Below are 26,683 nucleotides of genomic sequence, written 5' to 3'. Positions count from 1 at the left end.
CCCTTTATTACTTGCTTGGCACCCCTCCCTCGTCACAGGGGGTTGCAGAGCTTGCTTCCCATTGGGAACTAGATGGGGTTCTCTGCTTAACATCCCCCCGCCCCCATCAAAAAGTACATTTTTACTCCAATTTAATGTCTGATACCAGTGCATACTATTTGACTTTCCAGCCTGTTTCTTTGATTTCTGTTTCTCCTTTTCTAGTTTCTAGAATGGCCAGTTAAATGGCAATTGTTGGGTTGGCTGGCAAGGCCAACAGAAAAGGTAGTGTATAGACTTGTTTGAAACTTACACTTTGAAAACAAGCTGCACTTGGAATGACCAGATGTTTCCAGGCAAAGTGAGCAAGCACATATGTATAGTTTTTATACAGTAACTGCTCAATAAAATCTGCTAGGACTTGCAAATATTCTCTTTGGAATAAGATACAAGACTGCTTATTAAATTACATTTCCGAGGTTGGTCTTTTAAGTCATGTTTATAGTGAAACAAATAATTATAATAAACCAAAACTGTTTCCAATTCCAAGTAATATTGTATGAGCAAGTAAAGCATTACAGGAGATAAGAAAATATGTACTACTTTAGCATTCACAAATTGCTCCATGACATACTTTGATAAACCTTTTTTCTTGAAATCTATTGTCAATATGATTTAGATCAGTTTTTTATCACTCAAACAAGGGATTGGTTTAAGGTATAGTGAAGATATATACTAAGTAAGGTGTCTAAGAAGTGGATCATTTTATGTAGAGTATAATTTAGAATAAGGTAGGAGAATGTCAATTCTGTACATGTGTGCAATTCAACATTTAAATTAAGTTTTTACCCATAACACATCATCAGTAGATGTTAAGGAGAAATGTCTTTACAGCTCCTTTCACACAAGGGCTACTATACCTACCCTCTATCCATTGATTGACACAGTGGTCTATCATACCCATATAATATGGGCATGATAAGCCACTATAGCAGTTAATGACCAACCTATTAAAACAATCAAGCACAACAGTACACAACAATTAAAGAAATAAACAAGCACCTAAACACCACAACAGTAATAGAACTAAAAAGCCTTAACTACATATCAATACAAGTATTCTAACACCAAAGCCGCTAAAGAATAACAAAATAATATAATAAAATTAGAGAAACACCTAACCAACAAAACAAATCAAGAAATAAAACCGCAAATGTACTAAAAACAAGCCATCCAAATTCCAAACAATTTAATAAAAAACAATAAAGAGAAATAGAAAAAATACCAATCAATACAAAACAAGCATTTGCCAAAAAATGCATTGCCTGTTACTGTATTTATCTGTACCCTAAAGGGGCATAGATTAATACATTAGCCATGGGACTGTCTTATATTTTTTAATTTTTTTAAGGATGTCATCACCAAGGGAGGTACGTCACATCCTTAAAACCACATGGTTATATCACATGGTATTACAGCCAATGGGATTTAACAAAAGAGACCTAACACCACTCACCTCAATAGGCATAGGTAATGAATATATAGTGCGGGCGGTGCATATAGGGAAAGTCAAAGGCACATATGTAAACAAAACAGGTGAAATCAGAATCATCCAAACAGAACCCTATTTATTGCACACAGTCCAAAGGAATAATCACAGCAGTTAAATACTTGTACTGATGCAGCAGCCGTTATTCAAACACTTCACGCGTCATGTACATCGGAATCCCGATTTGAAACCGAGGGATGAATTCCAGCCTTCCCGCACTAAGATGCGAGCGCAGCGAGTGCAGAAAAACGAATTTTTGTGTTCTGGCTTTTAAAAACATGAAATTACACAGTAGCACAGTAGCACAGTACTGTACACATTACAATTCATCCATTTTATTGCAAACGAAGAAACAGAATCCATAAAATTCAAACAAAACATCCGCGATAAGCGCGGGTGACTGGGGCGATTGGCCATGTTCATGCTGCGTGGGGAACAGCAGAGAACTCAAAATCGGCGCCGTGATGTGTTCGAATAACGGCCGCTGCATCAGTATGCTTAGCTGGCAATTGGATACACAAGACCTAAAGTAGCCGCTCCCAACTCTGTGGGAGGATGGATATCACTAAAAGCCAAACCTGGTCAAAATAATAAAATATTATAAAATTTTCAGACAACGACGCATAAACACATATGACACAAATAAAACTGTTGGGAATGTTACCTTTGTCCCATAGTAATAGTTTGGGTGCTAATATATTGTGCAAAATTGGGTGAAGCAAAGGAGCACAGCACAAATTCCATCCATGAAGAAAAAATAAATTCAGGGCAACTCCATATAAAAAGTTAAAGGTATTTAATAGATATACAGTGGTGAGGAGAGAGCTAACGCACCAACGCGTTTCATCCCATAGGTACTTTATCAAGTTAAAGTCCCTATGGGATAAAACGCGTTGGTGCGTAAGCTCTCTCCTCACCACTGTATATCTATTAATTACCTTTAACTTTTTATATGGCGTTGCCCTGAATTTATTTTTTCTTCATGGATGGAATTTGTGCTGTGCTCCTTTGCTTCACCCAATTTTGCATGCTGACTTACCCTGCAGGATTGCACGCCTATGGAACCTAGGAACTTTGGATCTACTCTGTATTCCCCTATGGGCAGGTAATGGGCGTTGGCCCCTATTGTTTACCTTTGACCCTATTTGGGGCTATTGTGGGGTTAATATACCAAGACCATTGGTTGCGGTAGTCAAGTGGACACTGCTAGGTCTGGTTGCCCCTGGATATATATCTTATGGATTGCTATATACTGTGATGGGTTCCAGTTTGGCCATCTTCATATAGACTGTTAAATGATACACACTTATATCTGAGCACCATCTTTCCACACATCCGCTAATAAATTGTGTACCACCACATGCCCTTCTTTGAGCAGTAATTATTGGTGTATGTACAGCACCCAGAATCAAGCTTGCAGAATAACAGCCTGTTACCATAACAGGTCAAGAAGGGGGTACCAAATCCAGCAGTATATGACAAGGGTACTAAAACAGGACCAGCTTTTGCTCACAGTTGCTAAAAATCAGAGGACCTCAATGTCCCAGAGCATGGATTATAATTGCAAGGTGTATGTAGTTTTACTCCTCCACAAATTGTACCCCATATACATAATAAGTACCCAAAGTCACAGTGTCACAATACCAAATACAAATAAAAGGATTGTAATTCAGGGCTATATATGTGGTAAGTGCTGATAGAGATACTAGTGTGGATATTGTATCAAGGTAAAGTAACCATATGACCCCTTTGTGAGAAGCTTGATTCAGCTATTTCCTCCTGGACGTCAACGTGATGACATCACAGCTGTTTCTCGCAGTGGGTACATGCTTTCTCAAGGGAGGGAGGAGTAACATATCACTGACTCCGAAGTCTATTTCAACCCTTCAGAGAGGGGCGTCACTAAAGGATCCAGCCAATTGCTAGTGAGTACGCCGAAGAGAGGGGGCGTATCAATGGTGCTCTGCACCCGAATGTAAATAAATTAATAAACCACGGGGAAATGAGTAATAAAACTGTAACCATACCCATTAATTTCAGAAGCCTATTCTTGTTATTACACTGTTGAGAGCATATGTTTGAAATGCAAAAATGAACCCCAGAGCTTGATTAGATCCAAAATGAGGGGTAAAGGAATAGTAGACAGACATGGACCCTAACCTAAACAGACAATGAGTCCCACGGTACTGATATAATGGCACAGATGTATATTGCTGCACATTACATTGTCTTCAATCCCATTGGTTCCTGTACCATGTGATATATTCCATTAGTTATAAAGGATGTGACATCACTTTAAGGGATTATGTCACATCCTTTTTACAATGGAAGATATCACATAATACAGGAACCAATGGGATTGTCTTTAATCCCACTGACTGTAATACCATGTAATATAGCCATGTGGTTTTAAGGATGTGATGTACCTCCCTTGGAGATGACGTCACAGCCGTAAAAAGAAGAAAAGCCTGTCACATGATAAATCGGATTGGAGCTGTACCATCTGACCCTAAAATGTGATGTCACAGGCCCTATATAAGGCCTGTACGTCTCATTTTAGCAGAAGATATCAACGTGGCAACATCCATTTTGGATTTACCATGGAATTTTGGATTGAAAGAAAGAAGATAGAAGATTAAAGAAAATAACAAAATAATGACAGATGAAAATAGAAGGAGAAGAAGATGGAAGAAGATTTTGGTACCTGATGCTGTTCTTCAAGGTGGATGAAGACAGATTGCGGGTGATGACGTCAAAGGTCCAGAACTTCCAGATATGCCGTGATTCGGAGGGTGAAGACTTCTAAAGGTAAAATAAATACTGAATGTATGTAAATATCTCTTTTCGAGTTTTTTTATTGTATTTATTTATTTTTATATTTTTTATTGCCCATTGATTGCTAATGATTTAATATGTGCCCAGGGTACAGATAAATACAGTGACACGCAATGCATTTTTTGGCCAATGCTTGTTTTGAATTGATTTTTATTTATTTTTATTTCTGTTTATTGTTTTTATTAAATTGTTTGGAATTTGGTTGGCTTATTTTTAGTACATTTTAGTGTTGGTTAGCAGTTTAAATTATTTAATTGTTTTGTTGGCTAGTGGTTTTATGTATTTAATTGATTTGTTGGCTAGTGCTTTTATTTATTGAATTGGTTGTATAGGTGTTTATTTAATTGTATTCTTATGTTTTGGAATAACATAATTTTAATTATTTTGCTGTTTTGGTGATAGATACATTTTATTCATGTGTACTATTAGACTTTTAGTTCTTTTATTGTTGTGGTGTATAGGTGCTTGTGTATTTCTTTAATTGTGGTGTATTTTTCAGATACATGATTTTTTGTATAGGTTGGCCATTGACTGCTACATTGGTTTAGCATGCCCATATTATATAGGTATGATGTACCACTGTCAAAAAGAGTGTATTATAGGCGCCAAACGGTAAAGGATATATCACACCAAATGAAGAGCCAAGGTGAGGCTCCGGATAGATGGGTTGTGCTTGAAAGAAATAAAAACAAAAGCACAAAACATAGCGTGATACTGTATACGAATGGGACAAACAACATAAACTACACACCATACAAAACTAATGACTAACAGCTGAGATCGAGGTGAAAATTATTTAAAAAACATTTAATAAAACATTTAATAAAATATATACTATAACAATGGACATAAGAAAAATAAAAAATACATAAAATTAATGAATGAACAAATGGTTAAGATCAATGGTTTGGACCAACACACTGTGACACCAGGTGAACTGCCCACTCACCGGACGGGAGATTAAAACAGGCGGTGGATAATTTTGAGAGTATCCCCTCTCTGCTGCTCACACAGCCACTGCACCGGAACGGATCTTCAGAGGAAGCGTTGCACACGTCAGCCGGCGTGTGTGTGTGTAACCTCTATCGGCGCTAACGGGATGGATGCCGTGCAGGTGGTGTCGATTTCGCAGCAGCAGATTCGTCTGTGTGGATAACAGCTGATTCACCTCCGGATCGGCTCAAAAGAGAGAGGACAGGCCCGGCGCCACAGTAGAGGTCCTTAAAAGCCACCCTACGCGTTTCGAAAGCGTGCTGCTTTCTTCCTCAAGGGTTCTACAGAAATGTCCGTTAATGTCCCTTAAATAGGAGTCTTAATTAATCCAATTTCACCTGTAGCACGCCTGCACATGCGCAATGAATATTCCAAAGAGTCAATCATGTTCAATAGTAAACACACATGCGCAGTGCTACATTTCTTCAAAAATTAACAACATTTGTTTTTATATATATAACGATCTCAGCTAAACATAAAATAAATATACCTATTACTAGACAGTGTAAAGAAAAAAGAAATGTGATAAAGTGTAATGTGTAATGTAAATATATATGTGTAAAAGAATTTTATGTGAATTATAATGATAACCCTTATGGGGGTGAACTCTAGAACAGTGACTGTGCTAAAAAATGTAATTAAATTTGTTTAAATAATCGAATGTGTGAGTGATTTAATACAATGTGCTTAATAGTGTTTATCAATGGTCCACTTTAGGGGATAAGTTGTGATGTATTAAGAATATAGGGACCTTTAAATGTGATATGGAATTAGTGTAATATGATGAAACTAGTGGTTGAAAAACAACCTACACTACGGAGTGAACATTTTGTTATTAACAAACTGAAATAAAAAGTATGTAAAATACATATACACAGTATAGCACGTTATATATCGTTATATACCGTCATAAACCACGATCAAGGGTGTGCAGCCATTTTGGAAACATTAAACAATGATCCGTCTGTTTCTACAGAGTTAAATTCATTTATTATTTCAGGTATTAAATTTATTCTAACACATAATTTTTTAAATTTTAATAAAGAATATTATTTACAGATATGTGGCACCGCCATGGGTACCAAATTTGCTCCAAGCTACGTAAATTTATTTATGGGCAGCTGGGAAAAACATCATATCTGGTCCAGCTGTCCCTATGGAGCAAATTTGGTCCTGTGGCGGCGCTACATTGATAATATTATTTTTATTTGGTCTGGCACTTTATTACAGTTAGAAGATTTTAAAACATATATGAATAATAACATTTACAACCTTGGATTTACTTTTAATTCTAGCTCTTCCGCAATAGAGTATTTAGATTTAACTATTTCAATTAAAAATAATAGCATAGAAACAAGCACATATTTCAAACCGGTACAACCAAACAATTATTTACATGCACGCAGTCACCATAACCCAAGTTGGGTTCAAAATATACCCAAAGGTCAATTTATCAGACTAAAAAGAAATAGCTCTAGTGTTGAAACATTTCATACCCAGGCCGAAGATCTAAAGAAAAAATTTCTAGAAAGGGAATATTCCTCCAAAGATCTAGACAACACAATAATGGAAGTTGCAGCAATATGGAAGTTGCAGCAATGGAGAGGTCGAGTCTCTTGAAATACAAAAATAAAAATACAAATAAATCTGCTAATCTAGCCTTTGTAACTCAATACAATCAAATGGCACCTAACATACGAAAAAATTTCAAAAAATATTGGCCAATTCTAAAAAAGGACAAAGAGTTGGAGGGCATATTGCCAGAACATCCTCAGATTGTATTTACTAGAGCTCCTAACATTGGTCGAAAGTTGGCTCCAAGCTGTCCATCTTTACAGGCAACTCCACGTAATGAGGTCACATATAAAGGATATTTTCCATGTAATTGGTGTACTGCGTGCAAATATAGTACTAAATCATCTAATTTTACATCTAGTAATACTTAAAAAAATTATTCCATTCAACATCACATTACTTGTAAAAGTTCCTTTGTAGTTTATTTGCTTGAATGTCCCTGTGGTCTGCAGTATGTGGGTATGACTACTAGATCTGTCCAAAGACGTTTATATGAACATATATATAACATAAAGAGAGGGTTAACTACGCACAACGTATCACATCATTTTCTTCAAGTGCACGCACAAAACCCCGCAGGTTTAAAATGTAAGGCAATCGAAACCATCACGCCAAATTGGAGAGGAGGAAACGCTGTGAGCCAACTGGGGAGGAGGGAATCCTATTGGATCTATGAACTCCGTACTCTATCCCCATTAGGCCTCAACGTTGACTTCGATTTGAAAGCTATTTTGGTGACTTGATCTCCTATGAGGTTTATCCAAGTTGTTTCTTAATTTTTTGTTCTGCATAATTTTTTGTTCTGCATAATTCTTTTGAGTATTGTCAGGCCACATGTAGAATTGATCATATATATTTTTAATGTGCAATACTGTGTATATGTATTTTATATACTTTTTATTTCAGTTTGTTAATAACAAAATGTTCACTCCGTAGTGTAGGTTGTTTTTCAACCACTAGTTTCATTATATTACACTAATTCCATATCACATTTAAAGGTCCCTATATTCTTAATACATCACAACTTATCCCCTAAAGTGGACCATTGATAAACACTATTAAGCACATTGTATTAAATCACTCACACATTCGATTATTTAAACAAATTTAATTACATTTTTTAGCACAGTCACTGTTCTAGAGTTCACCCCCATAAGGGTTATCATTATAATTCACATAAAATTCTTTTACACATATATATTTACATTACACATTACACTTTATCACATTTTCTTTTTTCTTTACATTGTCTAGTAATAGGTATATTTATTTTATGTTTAGCTGAGATCGTTATATATATAAAAACAAATGTTGTTAATTTTTGAAGAAATGTAGCACTGCGCATGTGCGTTTACTATTGAACATGATTGACTCTTTGGAATATTCATTGCGCATGTGCAGGCGTGCTACAGGTGAAATTGGATTAATTAAGACTCCTATTTAAGGGACATTAACGGACATTTCTGTAGAACCCCTGAGGAAGAAAGCAGCACGCTTTCGAAATGCGTAGGGTGGCTTTTAAGGACCTCTACTGTGGCGCCGGACCTGTCCTCTCTCTTTTGAGCCGATCCGGAGGTGAATCAGCTGTTATCCACACAGACGAATCTGCTGCTGCGAAATCGACACCACCTGCACGGCATCCATCCCGTTAGCGCCGATAGAGGTTACACACACACACACGCCGGCTGACGTGTGCAACGCTTCCTCTGAAGATCCGTTCCGGTGCAGTGGCTGTGTGAGCAGCAGAGAGGGGATACTCTCAAAATTATCCACCGCCTGTTTTAATCTCCCGTCCGGTGAGTGGGCAGTTCACCTGGTGTCGCAGTGTGTTGGTCCAAACCATTGATCTTAACCATTTGTTCATTCATTAATTTTATGTATTTTTTATTTTTCTTATGTCCATTGTTATAGTATATATTTTATTAAATGTTTTATTAAATGTTTTTAAAATAATTTTCACCTCGATCTCAGCTGTTAGTCATTAGTTTTGTATGGTGTGTAGTTTATGTTGTTTGTCCCATTCATATACAGTATCACGCTATGTTTTGTGCTTTTGTTTTTATTTCTTTCAAGCACAACCCATCTATCCGGAGCCTCACCTTGGCCCTGCATTTGGTGTGATATATCCTTTACCGTTTGGTGCCTATAATACACTCTTTTTGTCCTTGTTTACCATTCTGACCACGGGGTCAGTTTTAGTATTTAGGCAGCCCCTGCAAAGAGTCTTACCAATTCTTGCAAGGTTTTATACTGTGTTCATTGTATATCTAGTTAGCGCCCACCTGCTCTGTGTTTCCATGATGTACCACTGTGCCAATAAATGGGTATAGGGGCGGGGGTACCTGTGTCTGTGGGTGGTTAGGCCTCCCAGGTGGATAGCGGTTGAGGGTGGTTTAACCCCTTAATTACTATAGCAGTTATTAATCGCTAAGGTGATTAAGGGGTTAGGGACCATTAGATTGTATTTTTTCATGTACTCTTGCTGGCAACGGAGGACATGGACCTGGAGTATGCTGATGAGGACACCCTTCATGATGGCAGGGGTAAGTAGAAAGTTTTATTTACTTTATGCTGGCTGGCTAATGTTTGATTTTAAAATAGGCAAATGTACTATTATCCATATCTGGATAATTGAAATTTTGACCATTACTGTACTGAATGTGTTGGGGGGGGGGGGTTGTTGGGGGTAGAGGAGGTGGGTAGTAAGGTTGTTGTGTGTATTTTTGTTTATTGTGGGTAGGGGGATTGGATAAAGGGGGTAGTAGCCCCAAGGATGGATGTTTAGGCCTACCAGATGGTAGCGGGACTGGTTAACCCCTTTATTACCATAGCAGTTCCGACCACTATGGTAGTGAAGGGGTTAACTCCTCCCACAACCTTCCAGGCAAGCCTAACCACCAACCCTGGGGCTACTACCCCCTCATCCATCACCTCTGCCCCAAGAAACAAGCTATTGAGTTTGAACCCCTTCATTGCCTTAGTGGCTAGCCTCTAAGGGAGGGGTGGGGAACGTCAGGCCCGAGGCCCGTATAAGGCCCTTGAAATCATTTGGTCTGGCCCTGCTAAGGCAACTGCTACAACCGGGGTCGTGCTAATTGGAAAAAAAATGGCCGCCGCGCACCCGATCGGAAGAAGGGAGCAGGTGGTGTGAGGCGCCGGCAGCCCTACACGATCCCCAGCAGCCACCGTACTAGCACCAGCGATCCCCCAGCAGCCACCGTACTTCCCCCGCACTCCCCCCAGAGCAGTCCCCGCAGCATTCCCCGCACTTCCCTCATGCTTCTCCAGCAGTTCCCCCCTTCACTTACCCCAGCATCTGCCCTACACGATCCCCCCAGCAGCAGCAACTACCAGAGGTAGGGGGGCGGGGTTCTGTGTGCCTACATGCCTGCTGTGTGCCTGCCGTGTGCCTGCCTGTCTGTGTCTGTATGGCCCACGAACGATATTATAAATATCCAAATGGCCCTTGGCAGAAAAAAGGTTCCCCACCCCTGTGCTAAGGTAATGAAACTGTTTTACTAAAAAATTTAATACTAGTGTACAGGAGCAGGGGGTCTCCGGAGCAGAACCGTGTTGATTTGAGGTTCTGGACCCCCTGCTTCCCGAGATACAGGCCCCGTTATGGGGTGCCAGTATCTCCTATGCATTGAAATCCCTCGGTCACGTGACGCGAGACATTTAAATGCATAGGAGATACTGGCACCCCATAATGGGGCCTGTATATCAGGAAGCAGGAGGTCACCACATGAGCCCTTTGAGAGATGCGAACATCACGTCACTTGCTACTCGCCAATTTTGGGCATTTTGCTATCACAGGTATTCGAGGCTTTCTGAATACCATTATAGCAACGCTGACAAAACTAGCGGTGTAACCGTCCCAGCGATTTTCTTTATGAAGGCTTATATATGACCTGTGGCCGAAACGTTGTATTTTTTGGCTCATTAAACTCTTCTTTTTCAAGTCCATTCTGCTGTGCTTCCTCTTCTATTGAGTGCCTTTACTACAGTACCATAACCTATACTTTAGTTCTAAGCTACAAATAAGGACTAAAATATACTTTTTGCCAACAAAGGCAAATTTGCTCTTTCACTTTAGCAGTGTTTTTTAAAAGTAATTTTCATCAACCAACTGAATTTCTCCAATGCTCAAGTACTGTAGTTGGACAAAAAGATTATTTTTGTATAAAATAAAAAGTGATTACATGATAAAACTCAAAACAGATTCAGGTTCAAGCATCCATATTTCATCCTCTGCAATGAGTCCCATTTTGAACAGTACTGTCGCGGCCGAGTTTATTCTTACCTTTACCCGGTCTCGGCCGCGACAGTAACCGGGCGCGCGCCGGGGTGTCCCGTGCGCGCGCCGAAGCCTTGGAGGAGCGGTCCTCCGATCGGGGCTTCCCCCTCCCCTCTCCGGGTCCGCCGGGTCCCCTGGAACCCCCACCGCCATCCCCCACATCGCGGGACAGCAGGGCTCCCTCGGGGAGCCCTGGGCACGCGCGCATGGGGCACAGGCACCCGATGAAGCGTGACCGCGCATCGGTGACCGCGCATCGGTGACGCGCGGCACGCCGAGGGGATTTGGCTAGCAAGCCGGGAAATCTCCCGGCTTGCGGAACTAGCCAACTAAGATTTAAACGTGTCGCCACTGTATATGAAAGTATATTACATGCTAAGGTAGTATAAAACAATAATCATTTCATAGGAATAAATGGTGGTATTTAGCAAATCTGTGCACTTTTGAATAGAAATACAGTTAGGTCCGGAAATAATTCGACACTGACACAATTTTCATAATTTTGGCTCTGTACGCCACCACAATGGATTTGAAATGAAACAACTGAGATGCAAGTGCAGACATTCAGCTTTAATTCAAGTGGTTTTCATACACAGTCCCCTTATTTCAGGGGCTCAAATGTAATTGGACAAACTAACACAATCATAAATAAATTTTTCATTTTTAATACTTTGTCGAGAATTCTTTGCAGGCAATGACTGCTTGAAGTCTGGAACGCATGGACATCACCAAATGCTGGGTTTCCTCCTTTGTGATGCTTTGCCAGGCCTTTACTGCAGCTGTCTATAATTGTTATTTGTTTGTGGGTATTTCTGCCTTAAATTTTGTCTTCAGCAAGTGAAATGCATGCTCAATCGGGTTGAGATCAGGTGATTGACTTGGCCATTGCAGAATATTCCACTTCTTTGCCTTAAAAACTCCTGGGTTGCTTTCGCAGTATGTTTTCGGACATTGTCCATCTGTAAAGTGAAGCGCTGTCCAATCAACTTCGCTGAATTTGGCTGAATCTGAGCAGACAATATATCCCTATACACTTCAGAATTTATCCGGCTGCTTCTGTCTTCTGTCACAATAAAATGTTACCATTCTCACATTTAGCTTACATGCTTATGCGTTAAGCTTTTAAACAGAACACAAGAACGACAAGACATGGCTGTTGCAAGTACATTTCTGTGCAAACCTCTACAATCATACAAGTATATGATTTATCAAGCTATCAGAGCTAATGTCGATAAACGTGCTACAGTCACTGAAATATATGGCTTTATCATGGAAACATATCCATACTACAAACAAGCAGCCAATCAGAAAAATTGGAAAATTCTGTCCATTTCACTTTATCGGCAAATGAATGTTTTGAGCGTTTATCTCCTCGCGCAGGGGAAAGATACAGCTGTTGGCATGTTGTTTCATCGTTTAAAATTACCATGGAACATGGAACATATCTGCTGCTAAATAGCCTATTCTTGCCTACTACCAGTAACAATGAACGCTCACAGACTGTTGCGTCTGCTGACATGCCTGCACCGTGCCTTCCACAATATGACATGCAAGATGGACATAACTACTACGGTATTTGTCCAAACTTACATGCACAATACCAGTGTGCATGTCAAAACAGAGAAGATGTGTACCTACCTCCGCCCATGTTGTTTCAAGAACCCACTGTGAAGCCATATGACGGGGTCACCGAGATGTGTATGAATCAGGATTCAACGATTGACTCAACCATGGCTGATCCGGATGTGTCTAACTGGAGTGATGTGTTCCAGCAAATTGAGTTCTGAGTTTTTTAATAATAAAGGTAAACATATTTGTAAGTTTTTCATTTACATGGCTAATATATTAAAAAATAAGACAGCATCATCTGACTAAAATACACAATGTATTAGCCAAATGACAGGATGAATCGTCACATTGCAGACATGCTTACAAATACACAGTACATACATATAATAAGTCATATAAGAAATTACTACATTAACATACATGACTACACATTTGTGGCAGAGTCATTATTAAATCATTATAACTGATTGTGAAGCATATTCTTTTAACTGTAACTGTAACTTTAACTGTAACTGTAACACACACACACACACTTCATTGTTTACCATTCAACATATCAAAACAATGTACGTGTCGCCGACATGTGACGTGGGTACGTGCTCATGTCACAATGCGTCCTGACAAACGTTACCGATGAGCCGCTCCCGCACCCTACATGCGCGCATGACACAGTGTTACCTGTGACCGTCGGTTATTGGTACGGTCACTCTGCAGTCTGTCAGGCGCGCACGCCGGTGGGGCGTTGCGTGCACAGCGCTTTTAGGCCAATGATAATTCAGTGGGAGGGGTGTTTGCGTGAGTTTCATGGTGCGTGGACAGGTCCTCACGCGTGTTGTTTACTCTCATTGGGTGATCGTCCGCTTTGGACGTGACCACACCTCACTTGTAAACGTTAATATATGTACGTGTGTGGAAGTGACATTCTTATCATTCCATATATGCATATTCCGCGATCATCTGCGTACTACTAGCAGAACCATGGAGGGACATGTCTTGGACGCACAGCATACACATCATCGTGCGCATGCGCAAACACTTTGACCGCAGCTTACTTGTGTGCACTCGCAACACACGTTGTGCGCGCACATTATTATATATTCAGGCACCGGAACTCACATATCTGTAGTAATGCGAACAGCGGAATTTGAAACATAACATTCTTCTTGGTGATTAGATTGCTCCTTGATGTAGAAACATATATGTACCTTATGCGTGAAGATCGCCAATCATATGCAGATTAGTAGAGCGTTATGATGCTGAAATATAGATACATGTGGAAGGTTGCAACATTATGTTTTTGCTCTATTTCACAGCTTTCGATTATGAATACATGGACCAATGTATGATTTGAGATGGACCAATCAAAATATTACCAGAGTGTGACGCGTCTATACAAGAAATTGTAATCAATATGTAGCAATGCTTGCAAACACTGTCGCGCTGATTACGACAATGACACTTATGTAGCCTAGTGTGAAATGTGTTACTATGCAATTAAATATCCTGATGATGTTGCTAACACAAATAGATTCTAATCATAGTTACATATGCATGAAATATTAGCAAACATTATGGGGCCTATGCAGAGAGCAGCGCTATTTCGAAATTCGCCATTTTTTGGAGAAAATCGCGCAGAAAGCAGCAGAAAATGGCGAGTTCCGAAAAACGCGCCAATTTTTCTTTTCTATTTGTAAAACTCGCCTCGCGGCTGGCGAGAACCTCAATCTCGCCAGTTTTAAAAATATCCTAATGCAGAGAGGCGCGAACGGCATCTAGCGGCTGTTCGCGCCAATAAAATGGCGCGATTGTCTCCTTTTTGCCTCGCCAGAAAAAATTGGCAAGAAGCTGCCGCTCGCGGCCATTGCAAAGGGAAAAAAAAGGCGCAAATTTGTTTTTACACGTTTCTGAAGCGCGCATCTCGCCAATTTAAACTCGCCACACGCTTCCATGTTAAACATAGCAGAATTCGCACTTTTCTGCATATGGAGAATAAAACTCTCCAAAAAAGCTACTTTTTAATAAATTCGCCAATTTTAAAATTCGCTGCTCTCTGCATAGGCCCCTATATGTATTATAATGTGATATGATATGTCCAAACAACATTATCACGATTGTAACACAATTCTGTAGTATATATTTGAAGCTTTAATGTTCAATTTCTTGTCATCTACATTGAAAATTATTACTCTTAAACATAGTATATGAAAGTATACAATACAACTGCTGACCTTGTTTTAAGAACAATGACGTGTTAATGTTTTGTTAACACCTATATTGTAGTGCCAACATAACATACATTATGTCATTAATGTTATGTACACATGATTAACACATTCACATTTGTGTTAAAATGAAAAACACACGATGAAGAATATTTTATTATTACTATTATTATTAATTAAACACATGCCTACCTAAATTAAGGGTATGATTTAAAGACACACTAATGTATGTAAATATACATTGCTTAACAAATACATGCATTACACAGAAAAACACACACACACACACGTAAACATGTCCCATTTGTATCACATTTTTGACGGTCACCATTTGTAATTCATTAATGTTAGTATGTTAACAGTTGTTCTCAAGGATTATTATCATTATTCCTAAGTCTAACATTCTCATTGTGTTTACTAATGTATCCAAATATGTGAACATTGACAACAATAAGTTTTCAGGCTGGAAACTGTTCGATACAACTTTGATGTACGTCAAATCAACACACATCTTTAAGTAGAAGATACACATGTGACAATGTATTAATGAAGATGAACATGAAGAGAGTGAGCAACTAATGACATAGATTGCAATGGTAATGATGTTTAGCACATGTTGGTTCTTTGATAAAACATGCATTGACCGTTCCCCTCGCTCATGTGCATGAATTGATGTCGTCAACTCTTAATACTGACAGGTTATCTAATGTAGTTCATAACATTTCCAGACACTATCCAAGAACCCAAACATCAAGCCAACAACACGGACACAATACACGAAGGACATATTTAAAAGCTCAACAGTTTTGCATTCAGTAATGCTTAAACATACTATCACAATACCTGTCGCGCTGTTTGTCCCTCTTGTTACAGATGTTAATTAAAAGACATTCCATGACCAGTCATTGGAGTAACAGGACTGTCAAAAATTAATAGGATAAGAAAATTATGATTAATGAGCTTCAGATGTGATTTGTGCTTTTTCAACTACATATGTTACAGTTGACAATGTGATCTAAAAAATGAGAAGAGATATGAACAATGTGAAATAAAAAACACAATATGCTACACATCATTGTCACACATGTCTGACTAAAAGTGAACATTTCTATATTACAAGATTGAAGTAACTATTGTATAGCGACATTTTTAAAATGTCTTTAAGGCATAAAAAACTATCAATGTGACACAGAATATAGATTTGCACTACATTATTCCCACAGGTACACACAAAACTGGTTTGTGTTGCGATTTGTATCCAACGTGTTGATGAATTACACACAAATGTCATTGTCCACACAGCAGAGAAGATAAAGGTGGGAGTATGATATGCATCCGGTTCCTAGGTGAATGAAATTTGGACACATGTCATTCTCAGAAACATGAATGAATATATATATATTACTATGAACATATAGGTAGTTGCTTACATGAGAAATATGTGCTGATCACATTACGCATTGTCGCCACACCACAGTCTGTTTGCTCACTGTCACCTGCAATATGGACGGGAGCGTCGTCCTCCATGCCCTGATGTATCTCGCTTTCAATATTATGGCGGAGGGCCACATTGTGCAAAATGCAGCAAGCAATCACGATATCTGACACTTTGTCAGGCTTGTATTGGAGTGCCCCACCAGTTCGATCTAAGCACCTGAACCTTGTTTTGAGCAGACAAATGTCCGCTCAATAAGCCAAGGCCTAATTCGGTATCCTGAGTCACCTATAATCCAGCGTGCACAAACATTAAGAAACATTATACAATGTGTAAACATTAAAACATGCCAAATTTCTAAACTACAGCATTTTGGGTTGCTAACACTTCATAATATGTACTCACCCACCAGCCAACCAGGTCCAAAATAGCCTTCTTCGAAAGCATGGAAAACTGATGAGTTTCTCAGGATAGAGGAATCATGGCTGGAACCAGGGAATCTGGCTACCACATGCATAATCTTCATCGTGGCATCACATACCACCTGGACATTCAGGGAATGGTAGTGTTTACGATTACGGTAAGCATGCTCACTCTGACTAGGCGGGATCAAGGCAACATGGGTGCAATCGATTGCACCCATCACACATGGTATCCCGGCTATGATATAAAAGCCATTTCTCACTTCCAGCCACTCTGTCTGCTCTGTAGGAAAATGAATATAATTCCTAGCGCGTGTTTTCAGTGCACATAGAAACTGGGTAAAGGCCTGCGAGAATGACGATTGCGAGACCCCGCCCACTATGCCCACAGTTGTCTGGAATGACGCGGAAGCAAGATAATGTAATGAGCACAGCATTTTAACAAGCCCAGGGACTGCACGACCTCTGGCTGTTAGAAAATCTAAATCTTCGCGTATCTCTTCATAAAGAGATAAGATTGCTGCTGAACTCAAACGATAACGACGGATGATCTCATCCTCACCCATCCCATCTAAAATCATTCTCTGCAGGTACACACGTGGACGAGGCACCACTTATCTCCTCTCTCTTGTCCTCTCGTCTCCTTGACCTCTCCCTCTCCACTCCGGTCCCTCCGTTCCCCTGTTTCTGTCCTCTCCTGGCCCTATGACATCCTGCCCCTCTGCTATCCTCTCCTCCAATAGAATTTTCCGCCTTCTCATGAACATTCGCAGCATCTTCAGGTCTCTAGCTGTCAATGCGCAGGTAATTGTCCTCATTGAAATAGCTATGTGATTATGTCATGTGACTTTAATACGTGCATGGTGTGAAAGAAACATATAGCATTTGTGTAGTCCAAGCGTGTATCCACTACAACTAATACTGATTCATTCTGTGTGTTAATCATTCCAAGATTATATTTGACTAAGATTTGACGTTAATCTTTATAAAGATACTTTACACAAAATCTTTATGGAATTTACAATGCTATACGACTTCTTTACGCAACACTCAGTAATCTAATTTGGATACAACCATGAAATAAACTTTTACAAACAACGTTGCAACATGTTGAAGTTTGCATGTGATTGACACATGTTTATATGAACAAATTCTAATATGCATATGCATAAATAAAAGGCATCTTGAGATTTGCAATTGATTATGTGAAATTAATCGCAAAATGATGTCCTATAATACATCTGTGTAGCACTGCATTGTGTCAAATTTTAACATGCACTGTTATTGAGTGTGCAATTGCTGACGTCATAAAAAGAGGGATGTCCCAAACAACATGTAAACATAACGAATAACAACTATTTCTTAGTTGGATAATGTGTTAGCTATTAAAAGCATTATATAATGTATATCAACATTACAAAGGGCATGATCGGTGCTATGTGTCAAATCTTTTAGATCATATTATAATCAAAGACAGGACACTTTACTAACATCTTTCAGATTATGTGAACTGTTCCTTTGAGAGTTGACTATAGGACTTTCCCTTGACACAGCATAACATCAACAGCCATGTACCACGCAAATCATTATAACATTCACAAGTAAGATGTTCTGCCAATAATGAACGTAAGCGGTGAAACGATTAAGTGAATAACATCGACACTGTAATGGCAAGTAAAGTTTTATTTAGAACAATAACACAGAAACACTCATATAAAGTTATAAGTCTACGCTCCATTGACTCCATAGATGTTGAGATGAGCTATTTTTTCTAAGTGCCGTCACAGCAACCTTGCTGATACTTATCCCCTGCAACTTGCCAACTTTAGTTGGCGGGACGAATTGGCGTACAAATCTCAATTTTAGAGTGCTGATCAGCAGCGATAAGCTGATCGGGGCTACTTGAATTCAGCCGATTTCAAAAAGTGGCGAAAAGTGCCGAAAAGTGGTGTATCGGCAGCCGCATGCCGAAAAGATTTTATCGGGGACAAAAATTGCCAATTTTGGACACTTACCGGTGCTTACTGAATCGGAAAGGCATTTTTGGTGAAAAAATGGCGAAAAAAGGATTTTCGGCGCTTACTGCATGAGGCCCCTAGTTTATAGAGGTTTTTTAAGTCTATTTTTATCACATTCCACCCTTCTCATGTTGCACCTATGTACTGCGGAGTTATCTGTTATATGTATCCGGCAGTGATACATTGTACCCCCTATTGATATAGTGGTGTTAAAATGGACCCCTGTGATTTTCTTTACATAAGGAACACAATAATGTTCACCATTCCCTTTTGATTGGGGGGTTTGATGTATGTCTGCTGTGAGGCATAAATGGCATACAGCTAAGGGTTAACAAAGACAGCGCAGGGGTATAAAGAGAAAGTGGGCTGGTCATGACTCCAAATTCCCTGAGGAAGTGACTGGGCAGTTACAAAACGCGTAGGGCGGAGCCTACTGGATACTTAGCCATTGTGCGAGCGTGTGAGCATGTGGGAACGATACGGAAGAAGCGGTGACATCAGCAGAGAGCGTCCCACCACTTGCGGCCGCAAGAGGAAAGAGAGACGCCGATCAAACACTGCAGAAGCCGGTCGGTCTATCACATGTTGCGGACAGCATTTTTATAATTGTTCAAGGAGGGAGGATGCATTGTAAGTGTGTCTTACCTTTGTTTTATGTTGTTTTAGTAAAGTGTTGCTCTATTGCACCATTGTTTTTTTCTATTTTTATTTTTTGGCTTATCTGTGATGTGAAAACTTGCAGAGTACTTCAGAACAGAAGCACACAGTGTATCACATGGGGTCCGTGGGAAGAAACATTTGAAGCAAGAACAGATTATATCTATTGAATTCAACAGTCTACTATCTTGTAAATAGGCATTTTTTCCTGTATACAGAGTCCCGTTGTTGTCCTTGGGTACTGCGCAATGGTTTTCTGTTTTCTCTCTTTATCATAGGAGGATTCATGCAGCCAAAGCTCACAGGAATTACAGTTCTTTTGGACAATTGGATTACTATCCGTTTTGTGGACTGAGACATTTCCCTCTGGACAATATCATTGGTACTTTATCTATTTCACTATCTGAGTGCCGGGGATCCCATTTCTTTTTCCTTATCTAGTAGTTAACAAGTGCACTAGAGAGCACTTGTATGTGATATCCTCTTGGCAGCTATCACATTGGATTTTCTTCACATAGAAATCACTTTGTATTTTGGTTGAATCACTTTCTATTTGAAGTTATATCACTATATTTATTAATTAGTTTATCACTATATTGGTAGATTAACACTTAGGGGGCTATGCACTAAGCTCCGTGCTTTTGCATCTGGCTGAAACAAAAAAGCACGTCCGATAAAATGTGAAGCCGGAGACGCGATTCACTAAGGTCTTGAGCCCATTTTCTCTTGGACAGGCCAAAAACTGGCTTATCATACATGCAAGCTTTTCCCCCTGCTAGCGTTCTTAAACTTTACGTACGCTAGCTGATAGAAAAACAAGCCGCATGGAACATTTGCATGGAGATTCTGTATCTCCATGCAAGGCTGTTACAGGCGATCGTACACAAAACAAATACATTTTAATTATAGTGTACATGAGCAGGGGGTCTCTGGAGCTGAACCGCATTGGTTTCAGGTCCGGGGACCCCCTACTTCAGGAGATACAGGCCCTGTTATGGGGTGCCGGTATCCCCTGCACTTTGAAAGTTTCCGCGTCACGTGACCGGGACATTTAAATTCTGCAGGGGATACCGGCACCTCATAAAGGGGCCTGTATCTCCTGAAGTAGGGGGTCCACGGACCTGAAACCAATGCGGTTCAGCTCCGGAGATACCCTACACATCTACACTACTGTCAAAACACACATATCAATAAACAATAATTCCTTACCTTAGCGGCTATCCGCTATGGTAATGAAGCTGCATTAATGTACATTTTAATAATAGTGTACGGGAGCAGGGTGTCTCCTGAGCTGAACCGCATTTTTTTTCTACCTCAGAGACCCCCTGCTTCCCGAGTTACGGGCCCCGGTATGGGGCATCGGAGGCCAATGTCGCCACCATCTTTATAGAGTCCAAGACGCGACGTTGGCTCTATAAAGATGGCGGCGACACTGGCACCGATGCCCCAAACCGGGGCCTGTAACTCGGGAAGCAGGGGGTCCCTGAGGCAGAAATCAATGCGGTTCAGCTCCGGGGACCCCCTGCTCCCGCACACTATTAATAAAAATACATTAAAGCAGCTTCATTACCTTAGCGGCTATCTGCTAAGGCAATGAAGGGGTTAAGGCACAATAGCATGTTTATTGGGGACAATTGCCCCAAATAAACATAGCAATATACAACACACATCCCCCCGCCCCCTAACACATACAATACAGTAATGGGCAAAATAACTATTATCCAGATATGGATAATAGATTATTTGCCCAATATGAAACACATAAAACATGCATAAATAAAAACATGAAATCTTAATCTGAAAATCACCACATTGCATCTTACAATTAAACCAGCAGCTTGACAAATGTATATCAAATGTCACACAATTTAATTGAGTGTGTACATGATGCAATTAATCTGTGCATCATGTAACACTATGCAAAATCAATTTAAAAATAAAATACACTATGAACAATGTCCCCTAACCACCAATGCCATCAACAAAATCAAATAGAAAGTAAGTAACATAAATAAATTTACCATCAATCAATCAATTTCCTAAACCAATTACAATAGAATCCAAATCAATTATACAATTCCCTATTCAATTCCTAAAGCCATACCATTGCCAAAATAATTCTAATTGAAAGTAACCACCATCATTCAAATCTAACTACCAGAAATAAGCCATTAAAAATAACATGTAACCAAATAAAAATTACATTACACACACCAATGTATAAATAAAGCTGCTAAATACATTAGAAATACATGAGATACATAAACATTAGCAAAACAATCATTTATTATCCCTGTATGTATATCCATATAGATATACATAACATACTAGGGAAATAAAAGAGCATAATAAACAATGCATTTACATCCCAAAATCACATACAATACACCCACTCAGTGTCCCTGAATGTATGTATATCCATAGGGACATAGATCAATTCAGGGGCATTAAATGGAAATGAAAAAAAAATACACATGAATAAAAAATAAAAAAAAACCTGTAAAAGTTAAAATAATAAACTTTTCTTTTGTTTACTTACCATTAGATGCCCACTCACCGAAATCCAGGGGAACCGGAAGCTCTCAGACCAAATCCAAAGGTAACCATAAAATAAAAAACCATTACAATCCACGTCTATGTCTTCTTTCTTCTATTTGTAATCCTATTCGTCAGTCTTGGGGTCTTCTTTTCTTCATTGCGGTCTTCTCCGTCTTCTTCCGTCTTCTTCCATCTTCTTACGCCACGCTCTTCTTCTCTTTTTAGGAGGGGAGGTCTTCCCTCCTCGGTGTCTGGGGACTCCCGTGGGCCTGGGGTATTAACCCTATATGTAAAATAATAAATCATGTATTTATGGGGGGGCACAGGGGGTGGGTTATGTATTGAATAAATATAATGATGTTTATTGTGGGGCTGTGTATTGTTTTTCTTGTGGGTACTGGGGATGGGGGATGGGGGTATTGGCCCCAAGGGTATGTGGGTAGGCCTCCCATCTGGGTTAGTGGGTGAGGGTGGTTAGGCCTCACGGGATTGGTAGTGGGGGAGGGTATTTAGGCCTCCCGAGTTGTGGGTGAGGGTGGTTTAACCCCTTAATGACTGAAGCGGTTAATGACCGCTAAGGTGATTAAGGGGTTAGGGGACATTACATTGGTTATTTTGATTGTTGTGTATGTTTTGCAGCACTGGAGGGACATGGGCAGGATGAAGATGAGGATGAAGATGGCCTTCATCGTGGGTGCCTGTAAAAGGTAAGTGTAATATGTATTTACTGTATTTACTGTATTTATTGTAATTTATTTGTATTTAAAAGGGGCAAATGCATTATTATCCATATGTGGATAATAGTAATTTTGCCCATTACTGTATTGTATGTGTTAGGGGGGTGTATTTAGTTATAAATATTGTTTATTATTTTTGGAGGCACAACATTGGTACCGCAGGCCTGCGGGTATCCCGTGACTCCCAAGGGGACCCGAGGATGGCTGCGGGGACCCCCGGACTCCCGCAGGGACCCCCGCTTGGTGAGCCGGGACCCTCGGACCACCGCGGGGTCATCCGGGGATACCCGCCGGCCTGTTGTATGGGTCCAGCATTTTTATCAACTGCCTTAAGCTGGTGAGCTTTTTTGAACGCAACTTTCGCGTACTGTACGATAACTTTGCGTAGCTTAGTGAATCCCGGCGAAGGGCAGAATTGAACGCAAACAGGTTATCGTATGAGCAAAGTTGGACTGTTCTAGGAAAAAGTCAGTTTAAGAACGCAAAGTGCCTGTTTGCGTGGCTTAGTGAATCGTGTTCGGCGGAACATCATGTTCTAAGAGCACCTGGCGCTCTTAAAATGACTTTTCAGAGCTTAGTGCATAGCCCCCTTTGATAGGTCGTAGCGCTTGTTATATGCACATTAATTAGGTTTTTTGTCACTGAGAACATATAGTTAAATGTACCAAACTGTTACGCCGGTGCTGCCCGCAGACCAGACCCGTCCCCTGAGCTGAAGGGGGAAGTGGTAATACACGCACCCGCAGCAAAGGGAGCGTGTCCGGAGTGTGGTATGAAGCGTTGCCAGGCCAGGTGTAGTAAGGTAGACAATACTTGCCGGTACCGGTTGTAGAGATAGAGTGAAGGATGCCTCGCCGAAGTCAGGGAGTGGAGAGTGGAGATAGGTCGTTGTCCAAGCCGTGTTCAAGGGGTTACCAGAGTGTGTGTTGTCCAAGGAGTGCCGAGGTCGAGAGCCAGAGGGGGTAGTCGTACAAGCCACGTCAGAACCTGTGAAAACACTGAGAGAATCAAGAAGTACTTCCATACAGAGACTATGTCGAGCAAAGACTGAGAGCAGAGAGGAGCTAGATAAAGCAGGAAGGTACAATTAGGAACGGAGGCGGGACAGGAAGAGCTACAGGGAGACACTGCAGATTGGTACAGGCATAACAGGCCAGGCGAGTCTTGTTAGTAACCTGAGTATACCTGTGCAGTGTGCGGGGGCGGAGCATGAGGTCCGGGGGACGGGAATAAGAGTGTGCAGACTGAGCGTGCTCCGTAACTCGTGTACGCGTGTGAACCGAGCCAGTGGATGGTGCAGGTGTGCGTGCAGGTGTGCGTGCAGGTGTGCGTGCAGGAGGGTGTGGGCGCGCCTGGCGCTGAGCAGAGGAATTGCCGAGGGGAGTGATCCCGTGACAGCGGCAGGGGCGAGGAGCTGTGGAGGCCGGTAAGGCAGGATTGTTTTGTGTGTCCAGGGGCTCCCTGCGGGTAGGGAGTGCTCTGTGTGGGAAGTGAGTAGAACGCCGATTCCTGACAGTACCCCCCTCTTCAGGAACAGCCTCAGGATGGTCCAAGAACAGTTTCTCTGGAAACTTTTTCCTGAAGGACTTAAGAAGGGCGGGGGCATGAATGTACTTTGAAGGTACCCAGGATCTCTCTTCAGGTACAAAGCCCTTCCACTGCACCAAGAACTGGAGCTGACCCCTGGATAGGCGAGAATCCAAAAGAGAGTGAACTTCGTATTCCTCGTTATTTTGGACAGTAATGGGATCCGGTTTACGAGTCTGATCCGGAAAGAAGTGACTGGAGATAAATGGTTTTAAGAGGGACACATGAAAGACATTGGGAATCTTCATACTGGGTGGTAGTTGGAGCCGGAATGCCACGGGGTTGATTTGTTCACAAATAGGGAAGGGTCCCAGGAACTTAGGTGCCAGTTTAGGAGATGGTACCTTGAGGTGGATATTCCTAAAGGATAGCCATACCAAATCCCCTGGTTTGTAACTGGGCGCCGAACGACGACGACGATCGGCCTGTAGTTTCGATCTGCAGGAGGAGTTGAGAAGGGTAGACTGAATCCTGGACCATGCGGTTTGGAGGGAAGAAATGCGTTGATCTACGGCTGGTACTCCAGAAGGAATGTTGGGGATGGGAAGACAGGGAGGGTGGAACCCATAATTTATAAAGAAGGGCGACTCCCGGGTGGACTCGTTTTTTGCAGAATTGACGGCATACTCTGCCCAAGAGAGGAGTTGAGCCCAATCATCCTGGAAATCGGATATAAAATATCTCTGGTATTTCTCCAGGGATTGATTGATTCTCTCCTTTGTCCAATGGACTGAGGATGATAGGCAGAAGAGAAGGAAGAAGAGATGCCCAATCTCTTCGTGAAAGCTCTCCAAAATTTGGATACGAACTGAGAACCTCTGTCAGAAATAATGGATGGAGGGATCCCATGAATCCGGAAAATCTGCTCCGTAAAGATATCAGCAAGGACGGGGGAGGTGGGTAATCCTTTAAGTGGAATGAAATGGGACATCTTCGAGAACCTGTCCACGACCACCAAGATAGTGTTCATTCCTCTGGACCTGGGCAACTCCACGATGAAATCCATAGAAAAGGGGTAACAGAAAACCCTGAGGCTTTTGACGGAGAGTTTTGCTTTGAGCGCACGTGGGGCATGCGCGGGTAAACTCCAGAATATCTTGAGACATCCTTGGCCACCAGAAATTCCGACGAATGAGATCAGTAGTCTTCTTAAAACCTGGATGACCTGCAGATTTAGAGGAGTGACCCCAAGACAGGACATCTGGAACAAATTTGGATGGTACAAAGAGTTTGTTGTCGGGAACGACCAAGTCGTTGGGAATGCGTCTCTGGGAGTGCAAAATCTTGTCAAGATTCTTGAAAGTAGACGTGGCGAGAATCCTCTCATGTGCAAGGATAGTCTCCAAAGATTCCTCTGGCCTCTCTTCAGAAGAATGTATTCGGGAGAGTGCGTCTGCCTTTACGTTCTTGGTCCCAGGGATATAGGACAGGTGAAAATCGAATCGAGAAAAAAAAAGTGCCCAACGAGCCTGTCGTGGACCAAGGCGTCGAGCGTTCTCTATGTAAAGAAGGTTCTTGTGGTCCGTGAGAATAGTAAACGGCTCTTTCGACCCCTCCAGCAGGTGTCTCCACTCTTGAAGAGCCATCTTCATGGCCAGAAGTTCCCTGTTACCCACGTCATAGTTCCTCTCGGCAGACGAGAATTTCTTTGAAAAATATGCACAGGGATGTACTGCACCGACACACTTTATTCGAGCAAATACCTGGTATGTACCTGGCAGATACCTGGAATGCGCCGCTCCTCACCTCTGACAAGCCCCGTTGCATTTGCCTTCCCAGCCTGGGTTCATGCCTGGCTGATGGGTGGCTGATTTGTTAAATGATAATGATTAGGATTTAATAGGCTGCAATGCTTCGCGTGTCTACCAGATGGCATAAATTCATGAATTGTAATGCAGTATATATATATATACTGTGCAGTATTGCAGCCAGGGGGAATAAAATGCTTCAATCCCTGCCTAGAAAATAACCCAATATACTCGGGCAGAAAACAGTCACAAACCTCAATACACCCGGGTATATCCGAATTCGTGGGACTAGCCGAGCTCGAATAAAGTGTGTCGCCAGTGTAACTTATATTGGGGCGTGGGTCTCTGGGAAAGAACGGCACCAGCGCCGCAATCAGAAGCGTCGACCTCCAGGACGAAGGGAAGTTCAATGTTGGGATGACGGAGAATAGGTGCGGATATAAAGGCTTCCTTGAGTGTCTCGAAGGCGGAGATGGCCTCGGATGACCAAGCAGAAGGATCAGCTCCTTTTTTGGTGAGCGC

At 41.1% G+C, this 26,683-nt stretch overlaps 1 long non-coding RNA gene across 1 annotated transcript in view; it reads left to right on the top strand.

Moving 5' to 3' along the window:
* The window catches only part of LOC142490995 (uncharacterized), a 113,279-nt gene that overhangs the window by 31,713 nt on the left and 54,883 nt on the right, over positions 1 to 26,683 (top strand). The window contains exons 2-4 of the long non-coding RNA XR_012800207.1: positions 19,830 to 19,933; positions 22,097 to 22,150; positions 22,729 to 22,796. This is a non-coding gene — a long non-coding RNA (uncharacterized LOC142490995). The remainder of the gene's footprint in view (positions 1 to 19,829; positions 19,934 to 22,096; positions 22,151 to 22,728; positions 22,797 to 26,683) is intronic.

Source organism: Ascaphus truei, chromosome 3, assembly GCF_040206685.1.
Source record: "Ascaphus truei isolate aAscTru1 chromosome 3, aAscTru1.hap1, whole genome shotgun sequence".
NCBI classification, from domain to species: Eukaryota; Metazoa; Chordata; class Amphibia; order Anura; family Ascaphidae; genus Ascaphus; species Ascaphus truei.
This window is presented reverse-complemented; position numbering and strand designations above follow the sequence as displayed.